This window comes from Schistocerca serialis, chromosome 12 (genome assembly GCF_023864345.2).
Source record: "Schistocerca serialis cubense isolate TAMUIC-IGC-003099 chromosome 12, iqSchSeri2.2, whole genome shotgun sequence".
Classification (NCBI taxonomy): Eukaryota; Metazoa; Arthropoda; class Insecta; order Orthoptera; family Acrididae; genus Schistocerca; species Schistocerca serialis.
This window is the reverse complement of record NC_064649.1, coordinates 146245623-146260072: the sequence shown is the minus strand read 5'-3', so window position 1 is coordinate 146260072 and position 14450 is coordinate 146245623. Positions and strand designations below refer to the sequence as shown.

At 45.7% G+C, this 14450-nt stretch overlaps 1 protein-coding gene across 3 annotated transcripts in view; it reads right to left on the bottom strand.

The window, feature by feature from the left end:
- Positions 1 to 14450, bottom strand: part of LOC126428321 (uridine phosphorylase 1) — a 476800-nt gene that overhangs the window by 51298 nt on the left and 411052 nt on the right. The gene's annotated exons all lie outside the window — the stretch shown is intronic.

Genomic DNA, 14450 nt, shown 5'->3' with positions numbered 1-14450 from the left:
TAAATGGACACCCTAGCTGCAAACAGGCGTTTATGTACTTCATTGGGGATATGTTGAAAATGTGTGCCCCGACCGGGACTCGAACCCGGGATCTCCTGCTTACATGATGGGCAAACATCTATTAGGCGCACTACGAATGTAGTGGTGTGGACATGTTGGGAATGTGGATCTCACGGGGAGCGTGCAAGGGATAAGTGCCTGCAGGCGCACTATCCTCTGTGCCCGCGGTGGCTCAGATGGATAGAGCGTGTGCCATGTAAGCAGGAGATCCCGGGTTTGAGTCCCGGTCGGGTCACACATTTTCAACATATCCCCAATGAAGTACATAAACGCCTGTTTGCAGCTAGGGTGTCCATTTAATTATCATTTCATTTCTAGCAAAGCTGCATGGTCATCCACGGTAACTGTTCTTTCGGGAACAGATACTACCGTCATATATAGTCAGTGTTCATGACATATCTTCTGAACTATGCGTCGTACAACAATTTAACTTAGCCGGTACATCCAGCCGTATACGAGGACACTGGCTGCAAAAGTGTTGCAAAGAGTATTAATAGTAAAGAAATAACTTTAACTGCAAGAAGAGTGAAAATTCAGTAAGCGATGAACTTTTTTCTTTTCATCATTGTGTGTGTGTGTGTGTGTGTGTGTGTGTGTGTGTGTGTGTGTGTGTGTGTGTGTGTGAAGGGGAGGGGAGGGGGGAGCATGTTGTCAGCGAAGTACAGGATTGGAGTTACGGCTATACAGATTGAGTACAACAGCTTTTTGGTGTACTGTCAACGAATTTCAAACTCTTTAAGCATGAAGAAAATCGAAGAGGACAACTCCCTGAGTTCCCCTTTTCCACGCGTTTTACTTTAGTTCGCTTTATACATATACTACTATATGTTTTACGGTTATGACTGCTATGTCAGTTACTGAATGTCATTTAAATGAAAAACTAACCTTTCTCTCCAATAATTATACAAAAACTTCAAACTGAGAACGTTTTCTCAGAAGTTTCACGATTTAGCGAATGGTTTTACGATGGCCAAGATGAGTCACTGGCTAAGCTTATAGTTTCCAGCAAGATGATTACGCGGCTAGCTGACACTTTTGTATTTGCTTCATGATACAAGCGTAAGTGTTCTTCCGGCGTACTTTCCCGTTGCTAGATAAAAGAATTACATAATCTAATCTATATTATTCGTGTAATCAGCTGCAGAATTTTTATCTATCATACCCGCAGAGAGCTAAAGTGACACACAAATGAAATGGAACAGAAACACCACTGTCGAACAATTTTGAAATGTGTAACTGAGCTACTTCGATGAGGTGCTGTACATAATGCTAGTGACTGGGCTACAAGATAGTCAAATGCAGTCGTGTGAAAGGCAGTTGTACATATATTGTTCTACGAGTGTACGGCGAAAATTCTTCGCCTAGTAATGAAAAAAAAAAATATTTTGATGTTACAAACTGCACTGATCTATCGGTGTGGGACTCTTAACTCGATGCGCTTTTTATTCAGCATTTCCAGTGACTATATCCCATCACTGAAGTAGGAAGATAACGTTCCGTCTACGAAGAGATTGCGAGCAACAGAGCACGAGGTCGTATCACGAAGGTAGTGGGTCGCGCCCTTTAAGGATCCTGCACACGTTCAGTCTTTATTGACAATACTAGTTTGTCAAATTGTCAATACATTAAAGCAACCCACACACCATCAATATAACTGAGGTCCGACGCTCACGGTAGACTGGCGCCATCAAGTAACCCCACAACCAATAACCTTACGGGCGGAGGTCTGGGGACCTAGGAAGCCAAACATGACGCTCGTGGCGGCTCAGCACGCGATCTTCACCAAACAATGTGCGTGAGAGTTCTTTCATACGTGTAGCAATATGGGGTGGAGTACCATCATGCATAAGTCGTACCTTCCAACAGGCATTTATCAACCACACTAGGGATGATCTCACTTCCTCTTACTACAAGTTGTTTCATACACGATTCTCATGGAGTGTCACTGACGTGTTGCTGTCCAGCGTCATCTGTTGACCAGATTTTCCACTCGTTTTTGTTTCCAATAAAACCCATATTATTTCAGGCCTGTGTCAGTTTTTACCTCTCTGTCTATCTTATTCCGTTGATTAGTGCATTTTTAAATGTTAACGAACTTGTGGGTCACCCTGTCCAATGATTACCCTTGCATAGACATGTTAAATTTTTTTGTGTTGAACTACGGTATTTGATAAATGGAATCTGAGGTATGATATCCACAAAGATGAATTGAGAACATAAACAATGTATACCGCCGTCTGACTGGTTCATGAAGCTGTCAACATATGAATGGAGACGAATACTGTCAAACCGTTAATGCAACTTGACATCACACGTTTAATATGTATTGACTATACTGCTCGTCAATATTTCTGCTATTAACAATGTCAATCGCGCCCTCAGACGTTCAATATACTGATGTTTGGCAATATTACTGAACGTGTGAGGGCCTCTTCACAGAGGGACCATCCTGGCATTCGTATTCAGCTATTCTACGTCTACATCTAAATAATATGAGGGTCATTCAATAATTACAAATTGTTCTGGAGAAGGAAAAAGTTCATTTTTACGAAACAATACGTTTTCTGCTTTTCAACATAATCCCCTTGGACATTTATGCACTTGTTCCAACGGGCTACAAGCTTTTTTTATTCCAGCTGCAAAGAACTCTTTATCTTGATGTTTGAACCAACTTTCCCACAAACTTTTTCATGTCCTCGTTGTCCTGGAACCTATCCCACGTAATGCCTCCTTCAGTGCACCAAACAAATGGAAATCACTAGATGCTAAATCAGGACTGTAAGGTGGATGACGCAGTACTTCCCAGCCCATTTTGACCGAGTGAGGTGGCGCAGTGGTTAGACACTGGACTCGCATTCGGGAGGACGACGGTTCAATCTTGCGTCTGGCCATCCTGATTTAGGTTTTCCGTGATTTCCCTAAATCGCTCCAGGCAAATGCCGGGATGGTTCCTTTAAACGGGCACGGCCGACTTCCTTCCCCATCCTTCCCTAATCCGATGACCGATGACCTCGCTGTCTGGTCTCCATCCCCAAACAACCCAACCCAACCCAGCCCATTTTATCGATGATTTCACTAGTTGGTTGAGCAATATGAGCACGTGCGTTGTCTTGCTGGAGAATCACACCTCTCCTCTGATATCATTGACGTCTCTCTCTCTCGGCGGATTCACCTTCGAGATGATCACAAAAAATTGGACCTTCAGCATCCCAAAACACCGTCAACATGACTTTTTCTGCTGATGCTTGGCTTTTGAATATTTTCTTGACAGGTGAGTTGATGTGCATGCCTGCTTTGTCTTTTTGATTCTGCCCGATAATAGTGAACCCAAGTTTCATGACAAGTTAAAATTTTGTTGAGAAAGTGCTCACCTTCTCTTTCATAACGTTCCTTTAGCTCTGTGCAGCCTCTCAACATTGTTTCCTTGTGTAGCCGCGTCAATTCCTTTCGGACCAATCTTCCACATGTTTTGCGGTACTTCAGCTTGCTACAGGTAATGTTATTAACTGTACCAGTAGTAACTTGAACCTTATCAACTATCATTTCCACAGTCACCAATTTGACTTTCAAGTGAGGGAGTTGAAACTGCAACTGGTCGGCCAGAAGAATGTTCGTCAGTCACTGAGTCGCGACCATTTTTGAACTGGTCTTCTCACTTCTAAAAATTTGCACGACTCATACAACCTTCACCATAAACTTTAGACATTCTACAGTATATATTCACTTGTTAGTCGCCTTCAACAAGTAAAAAATAACAGAACGTTGTTCAACTAAAGCGGACATTTCAAGCGGAATCGCCATCTTGAAATGCATTTTTGAGGTAATGAACAAAACAATGTTGATACATCAGCTGATCATGGCTCATCCCAGTGATGCCAACTTAAAGCCATGAAAGTACCATACTTTCCCTACTAACAGTTTTTTCCCCCAGACCAGTTTGTCTCTGTAATTACTGAATGACCCTCTTTTATACTCCGCAAGCCACCGTACGGATTGCCGGCCGCGGTGGCCGTGCGGTTCTGGTGCTGCAGTCCGGAACCGCGGGACTGCTACGGTCGCAGGTTCGAATCCTGCCTCGGGCATGGATGTATGTGATGTCCTTAGGATAGTTAGGTAAGTAGTTCTACGTTCTAGGGGACTTATGACCTAAGATGTTGAGTCCCATAGTGCTCAGAGCCATTTGAACCATTTTTGAACCGTACGGATTGTGGGGGAGGATACCTTCCTTCCCTGTTCTACTTGCGAATCGTGCGAGCGAAAAACAACTTAAGTACGAAACTCTTGTTCCTCTGATTTTCCCTTCGTTGTTTCGCGAGATATGTAGGAAGAAGTAATATACTGCCCGACTCTCCTTCAAACGTAGGCTGTGGGCAGTTCAACACTAATCCTCTCCGTGATGCACAAAGCCTCTTGCAGCACCTGCCACTGGAGTTCGTTAGGCATCTCCGTAACGCTCTCGCGCCGAATAGACGATCCAGTGGGGAAACGCGCCCGCTCTTCGCTGGATCTTCTCTACCTCCTATGTTAATCCATCTTCATAACGATCCCAGACTAAACGCCGTTACTCATAATCGGTAGGAAAAGGATTTTGTAAGCTATTTCTTTCGTGGACGAATTACATTTCCAAGAAATTCTCCTGATAAATTGGCCCGGCATTTGGTTCTCCTACAGTTTGTTTTTTGTGGTCACTTCCATTCCATTTTAAGTTGTTCCGGACGGTTACACACACATATTCTCTCTCTCTCTCTCTCTCTCTCTCTCTCTCTCTCTCTCTCTCTCTCTCTCCCCGTCCCTCCCTCCCTCCCTTATTAGGTTGTTATTGTTTCCAGTGATTTTTCACCAACAGAGTAATCGAACAGTAGTGATTTCTTCGCTTATTTATGTGCAGGTCTTCTTGCATTTCTCTATCGTCTCCAGGCGTTGCAACCGAAGACCGCAGCCTCAGGGCACTGCCAACGTCATCCACTAGATCATACACAGTGTGTTTCCGTAAGAGCGTGCAGAAATTGAAGAGGACACAGAGAATGATCCACTGAACAATTTCAGGTAGGGAACCCGGGGTCGGAGAATAAGGCTTAAGGAGATATGGAAGCAGACTTGTCTACCGCTTTGTGTAGCATTACTGTTCTACAGCGTATTTACAGCTAACATGCGTACATGTTGTGCTATTTATTTATATGTAATTCCTTATTTGCTGCGCCGGCCGCTGTGGCTTCAGTCTGGAACCGCGCGTCCGCTACGGTCGCAGGTTCGAATCCTGCCACGCGCATGGATGTGTGTGATGACCTTAGTTAGGTTTAAGTAGGTCCAAGTCTAGAGGGCTGATGACCTCAGATGTTAAGTCCCATAGTGCCCAGAGCCATTTGAACCATCTTTACGTCAAAGGTCGCACTGTGTCAGTGTCATCAGTTCCAAAAGAAATCCGTTGGAATTCGATTACTCGATAAATAGTAAAATTCTTAAGGCTGTAAATTCAACTAAGTACCTGGGTGTTAAAATTACGAACAGCTTCAGTTGGAAAGACCACATAGATAATATTGTGGGGAAGGCGAGCCAAAGGTTGCGTTTCATTGGCAGGACACTTAGAAGATGCAACAAGTCCACTAAACTCGTTCGTCCTCTGTTAGAATACCGCTGCGCGGTGTTGGATCCTTACCAGGTGGGATTGACGGAGGACATCGAAAGGGTGCAAAAAAGGGTAGCTCGTTTTATATTATCACGTAATAGGGGAGAGAGTGTGGCAGATATGATACGCGAGTTGAGATGGAAGTCATTTAAGCAAAGACGTTTTTCGTCGCGGCGAGATCTATTTACGAAATTTCAGTCGCCAATTTTCTCTTCCGAATGCGAAAACATTTTGTTGAGCCCAACCTACATAGGTAGGAATGATCATCAAAGCAAAATAAGAGAAATCAGAGGTCGAACAGAAAGGTTTAGGTGTTCGTTTTTCCCGCGCGCTGTTCGGGAGTGGAATGGTAGAGAGATAGTATGATTGTGGTTCTATGAACCCTCTGGCAAGCACTTAAATGTGAATTGCAGAGTAGTCATGTAGATGTAGAAGGAAGGCGAGTCTGGTTACCAGGAAGTCATAATGCAGGTTTTGTTTATTTTATTGCCCATAAGGTGGCTCAGGTATTTACATTGTGCTACGAGAGACCCATTCATTACTCAGTGCTATTCAAAGACGTACAGAACAATATGATGGAGCAGTACCCGTACAGTTTCGTAGAACTCTCTGGCATGTACCTTGTGTATGGGGAAGTACGTTGCAATGCTCTCGCTACTGAAGTGCTGTACAGGGAACAATTCCTAACCGGCACCATCCGTCACGAAGAGTGTTTATTTCTGTCGATCGGCGAACGAGGGAGACTGGTTCATTGGAAAGAAGAATGGAGGTACCTGGACCACTCGCACACGATTTTGAAGAGGTGGTGCTGGAACGTGTTGCAACGGACCCCACTACAAGTACTCGTCGAATAGCACGTGAAATGGGCGCCGCACATACTAAACTGTGCCGAGTACTCCACGAACAACAATTACACCCATATTAGCCACAACGAGTCCATGCAATGCTTGTGGTTGACTTTGCACCAAGGGTCGCACTGTGTCAGTGGTTTCTCCAACTGTTGATTGATCGACCAGGTTTCCTCCAGCTCGTGCTATTACTTACGAGGCCTCAGTTGATCGTGAGGGCACTTGGAACAGCAGAAATAGCCATGTGAGGGATGTGGAAAACCCTCACGCATAGTAGAGTCACACCATCAGATACGTCTTGCTGTGAATATCTGGGCCGGCATTGTAGGCGACAATCTCATTAGGCCATATCTTCCACCTGGCGGTCTACATGGCCACCTGTACTTGATGTTCGTGGAAAGAGTTCTGCGTGAGTTGTTGAACATGAGAGTGCATCGCCTTACTTCAGTGTGGATGTCCGCAACCATCTCATTGCTGTATTTCAGGTCGCTGGATTGGGAGGGTATTGTATTGTATTGAACTGGGGACCTAGGAACGACGGAGAAAATTCGTCCTTGCCGTAACCCTCAGTGGTTTACAACCCCATAACAGGCTACAGCAGTCCACGCACCCCTCCGCCGCCCCACACCGAACCCAGGGTTACTGTGCGGTTCGACCCCCGGTGGACCCCCCTGGGAACGTCTCACACCGGACGAGTGTAACCCCAAATGTTTGCGTGGTAGAGAAATTGTACGTGGAGACAGTGTTTGCGCAGCAATCGCCAACATAGTGTAACTGAGACGGAATAAGTGTAAGCAGCCCGCATTCGCCGAAGCAGATGGAAAACCGCCTTAAAAACCATCCATAGGCTGACCGGCACACCGGACCTCGACACTAATCCGCTGGGCGGATTCGTGTCGGGGGCCGGCAAGCCTTCCCGCCCGGAAAGCAGTGCGTTAGACCGCACGGCTAACCAGGCGTGCTTTGGAAGGGTAGGTCCTATTCCATGGCCTGCGAGGTCACCTAAACTAATCCCCTTAATTATTTCCTATTGGGTATCTGGTCACTTATGTATGAGACCCCAGTGGATACGGAGGTATCTGGTCACTTATGTATGAGACCCCAGTGGATACGGAAATGCAATTAGTTGCCAGAAATGTAGCTGCCTGCGATGTGATTCGAAACACACCGGGAATATTTGTCAGGGTGCGTCAGAATCGTGTTCGCGTATCTCATGCTTGCATTGAGGTTGATGGCCGTCAGTTTCAGCACTTTATGTAAGATACGGTACAAATGATATGTTCATTGTGTCAGTGATGGTATTTGGAGTTAACTGTAACTAATGCAAATTAAGAAGTACAGAGTAATGTGATTTTATTCGTGTCATCTCCTTAAGCTGGTGTTTCAGACTCCAGGTTCGCTACCTCAATTGTTCAGTGGAGCATCCCGTACCTCTTGTAAAATTTCTGCGCGTTTTTACGTTAACACCCTGTATGTGTGTCACAATTCCTATTACAGGTTCAAATGGCTCTGAGCACTATTGGACTTAACTGCTGAGGTCATCAGTCCCCTAGAACTTAGAACTACTTAAACCTAACTAACCTAAGGACATCGCACACATCCATGCCTAAGGCAGGATTCGAACCTGCGGTCGTAGCGGTCACGCGGTTCCAGACTGTAGCGCCTAGAACCGCTCGGCCACTCCGGACGGCTCCTATTATAGGCTACTAGGGGCTGTAGAGGGAACTTTTGATAAGGAACCATATCCGGAACTGTACGGTTTTGGCGTAAAATAAGTTTTCAAATCTCCCGTTTCACTGCACACAAGTAGCGGAGATGAGCTTTGACTTGTGTGCTTTGCAGGGGCCCACGGTACTGTCAATGTTTCGTGTACTCGCTGTTTGGTTCTCCCATACAACAACAAAAATTTTCAATCCTTGCAGCACACACAGTACGACATTAAAAAAAGTTTAGGAGAACCAAATTATTCCGCAAATCAAGAATTCCCTTTTCAAACATAGTCAGGCGGAAGGAAAGGGAGTGGCTTAGAGTCAATGGCAATGCTTAGTTTTATACCCAGATGAGGCCAGATCCAGAAAAAAAAAAAAAAAAAAAAAAAAAAAAAACCAGAGCACAGTTCGGTCAGAGGGCAGTGATAATATTATTTGCTGTGAATGATTTAGCAATATCATGCTGCTTGACAACACAGTGGGACGTTTTCTGTGATCGATTTAGTAATATCTCGTTGCTTGACACCAAGTGGGGCAATCTCAAGTACGACCTCTCGCAACCGAAGATAAATTGCAGCTCTCAACGGTTTGGCCTTGCCGCGCATCTGTGCGTATGTATGTCGGGTTTCTCGCTTATCTTATCCGCCCTGTTCAGCGTTACCTGAGAACTTAATGCAGGCCCTCCACCGCCTGATCTTTACGAGATACGTGTGTTACGAGCCCAGGGATTAGTGCGTGCGCAGTTTCCGTAGGTCCACAGCAATAGCACGCACAAATATCTGCGAGGCGTCATCAAAAAAGTAACGAATTTTGCAGTATCAAGTGTTGTATTAGTAAGAGTTGTGTGGTTTTGTTGTTGTTGTTGTTGTTGTGTTTTGTAGGCATGTGAAACGTATCAATAAAAGGGTCTGCACATCGGATACTTAAATCTTGTCAAAAGTACTGCATGTGTTTTTGTAGTATCGGCGATTATTTATTTTGTATATAAACAGAACAGAGAATTTGAATGAAATTTTGCTGTAAGGGAAGACTAAAGTGGAGCGAAGTTTCAGAAACATTGACTTGCTTTTGATCAGTCTGTTATTACTAAGACAAGGGTTCTCAAATGGTATTAGTGTTTTAAAGATGACCATGAAGACACTGGAGATGTTCAGCGCTCTGAACACCCCGTGCACCGTGGAAACCGTGGGAAAAGTGAAAGAAATGTTTATCAACGATCATAGGATCATAATCCGAGAAAAAGTCGCTGATGTTGGAACATCATGGCATAAGTTTTTCGGATGTTTTAGATATGAAACGTTTGACAGCAATATTTGTTTCAAAACTGAAGTGAACAACATCACAGAACTACCTTACTAATACGTATCATGTCAAAAAGGTGATGAAGCGTGGGATTAGAGATCACATCGAACTATGCCTCAGTCGTCCCAGTGATTATGGATTGCGAAGACCGAAGAACGCTCAACAAGTAGAGTCAATTGCATAATTCTACACTCCTGGAAATTGAAATTAGAACATCGTGAATTCATTGTCCCAGGAAGGGGAAACTTTATTGACACATTCCTGGGGTCAGATACATCACATGATCACACTGACAGAACCACAGGCACATAGGCACAGGCAACAGAGCATGCACAATGTCGGCACTAGTACAGTGTATATCCACCTTTTGCAGCAATGCAGGCTGCTATTCTCCCATGGAGACGATCGTAGAGATGCTGGATGTAGTCCTGTGGAACGGCTTGCCATGCCATTTCCACCTGGCACCTCAGTTGGACCAGCGTTCGTGCTGGACGTGCAGACCGCGTGAGACGACGCTTCATCCAGTCCCAAACATGCTCAATGGGGGACAGATCCGGAGATCTTGCTGGCCACGGTAGTTGACTTACACCTTCTAGAGCACGTTGGGTGGCACGGGATACATGCGGACGTGCATTGTCCTGTTGGAACAGCAAGTTCCCTTGCCGGTCTAGGAATGGTAGAACGATGGGTTCGATGACGGTTTGGATGTACCGTGCACTATTCAGTGTCCCCTCGACGATCACCAGTGGTGTACGGCCAGTGTAGGAGATCGCTCCCCACACCATGATGCCGGGTGTTGGCCCTGTGTGCCTCGGTCGTATGCAGTCCTGATTGTGGCGCTCACCTGCACGGCGCCAAACACGCATACGACCATCATTAGCACCAAGGCAGAAGCGACTCTCATCGCTGAAGACGACACGTCTCCATTCGTCCCTCCATTCACGCCTGTCGCGACACCACTGGAGGCGGGCTGCACGATGTTGGGGCGTGAGCGGAAGACGGCCTAACGGTGTGCGGGACCGTAGCCCAGCTTCATGGAGACGGTTGCGAATGGTCCTCGCCGATACCCCAGGACCAACAGTGTCCCTAATTTGCTGGGAAGTGGCGGTGCGGTCTCCTACGGCACTGCGTAGGATCCTACGGTCTTGGCGTGCATCCGTGCGTCGCTGCGGTCCGGTCCCAGGTCGACAGGCACGTGAACCTTCCGCCGACCACTGGCGACAACATCGATGTACTGTGGAGACCTCACGCCCCACGTGTTGAGCAATTCGGCGGTACGTCCACCCGGCCTCCCGCATGCCCACTATACGCCCTCGCTCAAAGTCCGTCAACTGCACATACGGTTCACGTCCACACTGTCGCGGCATGCTACCAGTGTTAAAGACTGCGATGGAGCTCCGTATGCCACGACAAACTGGCTGACACTGACGGCGGCGGTGCACAAATGCTGCGCAGCTAGCGCCATTCGACGGACAACACCGCGGTTCCTGGTGTGTCCGCTGTGCCGTGCGTGTGATCATTGCTTGTACAGCCCTCTCGCAGTGTCCGGAGCAAGTATGGTGGGTCTGACACACCGGTGTCAATGTGTTCTTTTTTCCATTTCCAGGAGTGTATTTTAAGGGCATAGTTCACGGTGCGTTACGCCACAAAGTCGAACGAATTTTCGGCCAAAAACGAATCTGTAGTGAAGCCCTGGTCACCATCACGCCAGCCATGGTCCCATGTGACTTTCCTTACGACCATAGCTGAGATTAAAAACCCATCGCAAAGGTAGGGTTTAAGAAATGCTTCGGGAACTGCAAAAAGCGCTGGCAAAATTTATAATAGTTGGCGAATGACGCAACAAGCCACAAATACTTTTTAAATGTTTTGTTTTAGTGTCATAACCGGTTCGAGCTGCCATATGCACCTTCATATGGTTAATATTCGCTTTATTGGGGTTCATGTGGTTTTCCAGATCGATGTAGATGTTGAATTCCACGCAGTACACACATTGTAAATAACTGTGACACACTTAATAATATTCTTAATGTCAGAGTTGAGCATCACACATGTGCTGTACACTTGATGTTTTCGTTTACAATACGTGTGGAATCCAACAACATACACATAGATCTGGAAAACCATATGAACCGTAGCAAAACACACACTGGAAATTATGTAAGTGGACACAACTAATACGCATGATATTTAAACAAATGCGAGTACTTTTTGTTGTGGCGTAACAAGCTTGCTACGCCACACTGGGAAGGGAGCCGAAAGAAAGGCACGCGTACACACACGCCGACTGGCGTCAAGTCTGGAACAAGATACGTTATGACTGCTATAAAGAAAATACGTAGCTTTGGAATATACTTAACTTTATTCTTTGTTGGTTTACACGTTCTTCTTGAGACATTTATACGATAACTCTCAAACTAGGTAAGGCTAATGGCGCCTTGCTAGGTCGTAGCCATGGACTCAGCAGAAGGCTATTCTAACTGTCTCTCGGCAAATGAGAGGAAGGCTTCGTCCATGTAGTCGCTAGCAAAGTCGTCCGTACAACTGGGGCGAGTGCTATATCGTATCTCGAGACCTGCCTTGTGGTGGCGCTCGGTCTGCGATCACACAGTGGCGACACGCGGGTCCGACATGTACTAAATGGACCGCGGCCGATTTAAGCTACCACCTAGCAAGTGTGGTGTCTGGCGGTGACACCACACTTTTATTAATGAAACAACTTATGAAGTAGCACTAAATACTCAAATATTCTTGTGCAACGCTGCTAAGTAGTGCGAGCAGCGTTACGAATGTATATAACAGCAAATGACGACGACATATAAATGTGTCAGCTTGTATAAAGTAGACATGGCTTAAAGCCAAAACATCTGCACTCAATAAGGCCGAAATTGCAATAGTGGAAATAAAAAGTTTAACAGTCACTGGCGTAAACATGATGTCTTTCAATAAATTTCACATGACTGTGAATCCCAATTATGAAAAGTTACATCCCAGATGTGTTCGATCGGCTTCAGATCCGGCAAGTTGCGGAGTCATCGCATTATGTTCCTTGAACCACTCCATCACACTCCTGGCCTTGTGACAGGGCGCATTATCTTGTTGAAAAATGCCACTACCGTCGGGAAACTTAAGCTTCATGCAGGGGGTGTACGTAGCCTGCAACCAATGTACGATACCCTTTGGCACCATGGTGCCTTGCACGAGCTAGACTAGACCCTTGGACGCCCACGTGAACATTCCCCAGAGCGTAATGGAGCCGCCGCCAGCTTGTCTACGACCCGCAGTACAGGTGTCAAGGATCTGTTCCTCTAGTCTAGAAGAAAAGGGACTGGCGGCCTCTCAGCGGCACGATGAAGGAGGTCAGATCGTGCAGCGCTCTGCCACTGAGCCAACGTCTAGTGCCGATGGTCACGCGCCCATTTGAGTCGAAGTTGCCGATGTGGTGGTGTTAACATTGGCACATGCATGGGTCGTCGGCTGTGGAGGCCCATCGTTTGGAGTGTTCGGTGCACTGTGTGTTCAGACACACTCGTACTCTGTCCAGCTTTAAAGTCTAATGTTCAGCCACAGTTCGAACCCCCCCCCCCCCCCCCCCCGTCCTGTTACACCAGTCCGACGAGCCTAAGGCTTCGGACAATTGTAATGAGGGGTGGCCCCCCAACCCCACGACGTGTGGACGTGGTTTCAGCTTGGTTTGGCCAGGTGTTGGACACTCACCACAGCACTCGTACACCGTGCGCGTGTCTGAACAGCAGTCATTCCTTGCCAGGCGACGCTGCTATTGTAAGTAGTGTGTTTAGGTTTTTATGTTGGTAACGCCACGTAGCGCTCTGTATGAAACAGGCCCCCACAACCGCTCGAGTGGTGGACTGTGAAGAGCGAACAAATTGAATAGCTGGGCGGCGGCCATTAGAGTGGTAAACTGACGCGCGGAGTTCGAATGTTTATACACCGCTTTTGGTTATAAAATGCCTTCCCTTGAGTTAGGTCACAAACATAACGCCTCATTTAAATACAACAATATACATTTTAATTTATGAACAAACAGCAACTAGTCACTGTTTATGAATTTATCTTACGTGCTACATGGAATCTGCCGTAGCTAAAAATTATGTACTGCCCCCCTAGCATTTTTCGTAGTTCATTTACGAATACTCGAAGATTTGCCCACTATATTAATAGATATTTTCTGACTCTACCTTGCTTTAAATTTTATGACGAGAAGTGCGTCATATATGGCATAGTGCTTTGACAACTCACGACCAAATTATCAAGTTTCAACCTAACCTAGACCATGAAAACACTACCGATCAAAATGATCAGAAGATATAAAATGGTATTCTGTCGGTCGGAAATCTTGCCTCCTGACAGCATGTAACCATTTTTGTAACAGCTGTGGTTTTGAGAAAGGAAACCTGCAAATAGATGCACAGACATTATGCTAATACCGTGTTACAAAAACATTTATTAAGCAAGTGCACTGACATAAAAGAAACAACTTAAAATATTGACATACTTGTGAAATGTAATATTCGTTCCTTTCTCGAATTTATTTGTACAATTAATCGCTGCACAACTCTTCACCATTGTACTTCTTTTGACAGTAGGATTATGAGTAACAAATACTGTATGTACGCCCCAACAAATATACAACGTTGAATCAGGGTCTTCATAAACAACAATACTACACAACACATCAGACTACAAGCACTATAATGGCGTCCAGACGAAGGTTCAAATTATCCCGCGACTGCAGCGCCATCAGTGAGTCCAGTTATTTTTTACAAGGTCTTTGGTATGAAAATCGCTGACTGTGCTGTGTGCAGTCTGTGGCTGATTTGCATTGATGGAATATTTGCTTTATGAAACCTCCCCTTAGAAAAATTAATGAATTACTGTGCTGAT